The sequence below is a fragment of the Aplysia californica genome, unplaced genomic scaffold (assembly GCF_000002075.1).
Source record: "Aplysia californica isolate F4 #8 unplaced genomic scaffold, AplCal3.0 scaffold00030, whole genome shotgun sequence".
Lineage (NCBI taxonomy): Eukaryota > Metazoa > Mollusca > Gastropoda > Aplysiida > Aplysiidae > Aplysia > Aplysia californica.
This window is the reverse complement of record NW_004797300.1, coordinates 167,368-170,105: the sequence shown is the minus strand read 5'-3', so window position 1 is coordinate 170,105 and position 2,738 is coordinate 167,368. Positions and strand designations below refer to the sequence as shown.

The 2,738-nt window shown below is 38.2% G+C and overlaps 1 protein-coding gene across 1 annotated transcript in view; it reads right to left on the bottom strand.

Annotated features, from left to right (window-relative positions):
* The window catches only part of LOC100533323 (soluble guanylate cyclase subunit), a gene marked incomplete at its 3' end in the record, with an annotated part of 184,338 nt that overhangs the window by 85,821 nt on the left and 95,779 nt on the right, over positions 1–2,738 (bottom strand).

Here is a 2,738-nt window from a genome sequence, read left to right as displayed (position 1 = left end):
GGCGGGTTGGGGGTTGTTGTTTTTTGTTTGTTTGTTTGTTTGTTTGTTTTTTTTTCTGTTGTAGCATTTATAGAGTAAATACGTATGATAAGAAAATAAAGTAGAAACAGGGCACTTCCAATGCCACACGTTGTCACGAGGTGACAAACACCAATCGAGGAATAATGATTGACTAATAGACACGGAATTTCACCGTCCATTACACGCTGTCTGGCGTCTTGGCATCAAAGAACAGCAATACAAAGCATATAAAAGTGGGGGCCAAAAGAAACCTGTCGTCATGGCAACCAAAGATGTTACCGACTTACGTATGTATGTGAGGAAACGAAAAGGAAAGCGTTAAAACAAAAATGATTTTAAAATTCTTTATTTTGTTTCATTTATTTCATTTATTTCATTTATTATTTATTTATTTTGGTTTTAAAGTTCGTATGTCCCGATGCTTAAAATTATTTCTCTTTACCTACGTAATAATCTTTTGAAGATTTAAACAGTCTCAAATTTTCTAGACCATAAGCACAATCATTTGAAATTGTAAAAGTTGAAGATGGTTAAGTTAATAATTCTTGGCCCGTGGCAGACAGACACATGAGAAATACCACCATGTGATTGCTGTAATTTCAAACCTTGCTGTGACAAAATTTCAGCGCGTCTGGTAAACATATAAAATGTTCACATAAAAACTGCATCCCCACGAATACATGTATATTTGAGGAGCAAAAAAAGACATTGAAAGATTTTTTTAAGTTAAGACTGCTTCACGGAAGTACCGCATATCAAGGCCTGAAAATCTGAAACTTGAACCAAGATTCTTTATGATGATGGAAGCCGGAACTTTTACTACTACTGTATAATATTTCATTTTCTACCTTGTAACAATATGATATCGCAGGAAGGAACTTATCACAACTTTTCTTATTCTTACAAATACAAATAAACAAACTACTTAACCATGAAATATTTACTTGATCCATATGGTAACGTACAACTTTATATGTTAAGTTCAGAACATTATTGCTACTGCTGTTACGCTTATTTTTGTTGTTGATCTATACGCATTGATGTTTATAGTTGTGGGGGCTATGGTGGTATTGTTTTTGCCCTCTCCTTTTTATTGTTTTTTATATCTGCCCACCACCCTATATACACAAAAGTCTGTTTGAAGCCTGTGCATTTCGTCCATAAGTTAGTGTAGTCATGGCTGCACTTGCAAAATATATTACCCCGAAAAGATGCAATGTACAGGTTCGAAGGTTCAAAGCTTAGCCCGTCCCAACGTGCCCGTGGAAAAGGCTCTTTACACGAATGTTCCCAATTGTCTCGATCCTTTTTGAGACATTCGTTAAACTCGGAAGTCAGGCCTCAAAAATAACCATACAGTGTTGCGTTAAACTGAAACAATTTCGCCCACTTTTTCAGATGCAATAATATAGAAGGTTTAAAAAAAAAGTAAACTAAAGACAAAAACCTACGCCATTTCTGAGGCGTCGGTAGTCTAGTGGCTACGCTACCGGATTCGTAATCGCGAGGTTGCCGCCTTGGTGCGTGTGTGAAATGACGCTAACTAGTTCTATATTATTTCACTAAACCGTGTTTCCCCATTTAGAAGGTTGTACCGCCTGTTGGAAAGTAGTAAACCTCTTTGGAGAGTACAAGGGAGAAATAACACAAGTTCCACCTTTCAAATTTTGCCTTCATCTACTTTGATCTATTATTCGACTTGTTCAATTTTTCCTCAATATCATTTTTATCAGAAACGGCTGCGCCCACTTACTTGCGATAAATTCATAATATAATAGTCGTACTTGGAAAGAACGGCATTATTTCTCAACATTTTTCTTATTATTTGAGCCATTATTCTCCAAAGGTCTGTATTTTTTTACCGCCGGTTAACATGCTGGGAAGAACAACGCTTAGACAAAGTACGCTGTACGCTCTCCGAAATAAGTAACAAATCAATCACGGTTTCAGTTTCAAGCTTAGTAAAATCTCCACTCACAGTTGGTGGTACTTCCACTGTTATTTTCAGACACCTTGAAAGGACAAGGGACATATATAGTTCGCTGACCGACTAACAGGGAGTGCAGCCGCCCTCCACCCCCCCTTCCCAAGACCCCCTTTTCTAAAAAAAAGAAGAGTATTGTACGTGCACGCCATAACATCCCTAGAGTACTCACAACGTCTTCTCTCTAGATTTCTTTCACCTCACCAGCGGGTGTACTCTAATGGTGAGGTTCTTTTCCGTAGCACGCAAAGGACAAGAGTTCAACTCCCACGTGGGGCAGTCTATTTTATCGACTACATATCCCTACTTCTGCTGAGACTTTTTTGTACCACTCACGTTGAATTGCCTCTGACAGGCAGGATTGCAGCAGACCGCCTTTTTATTGATGTAAATTGTATCGAAAGGAGAGAAAACAATAAAATTCAATAAATCGTTCGCGCCGATATTTCTTCTTGAAGCCCAGTCTGACCAATAAAACATAGCGTCGGTGTCACAGCCAATCCACTGAAGTCCATTTTTGGTTCCTTTTTACACCAGAGACAAACAAAAACTAGGTTTTGTTCGGTTGTCCCTATCATGAATCATGAAAAGAAAGAAAATTTCAAGCCTAGACCATAATATTGACCTGAATTTGGGTGGTTAAAAAGTACATCTGTGTTGGAGACAGACAGAAACAGAGAGAGAGAAAGAGAGAGAGAGAGAGAGAGAGAGAGAGAGAGAGAGAGAGAGAGAC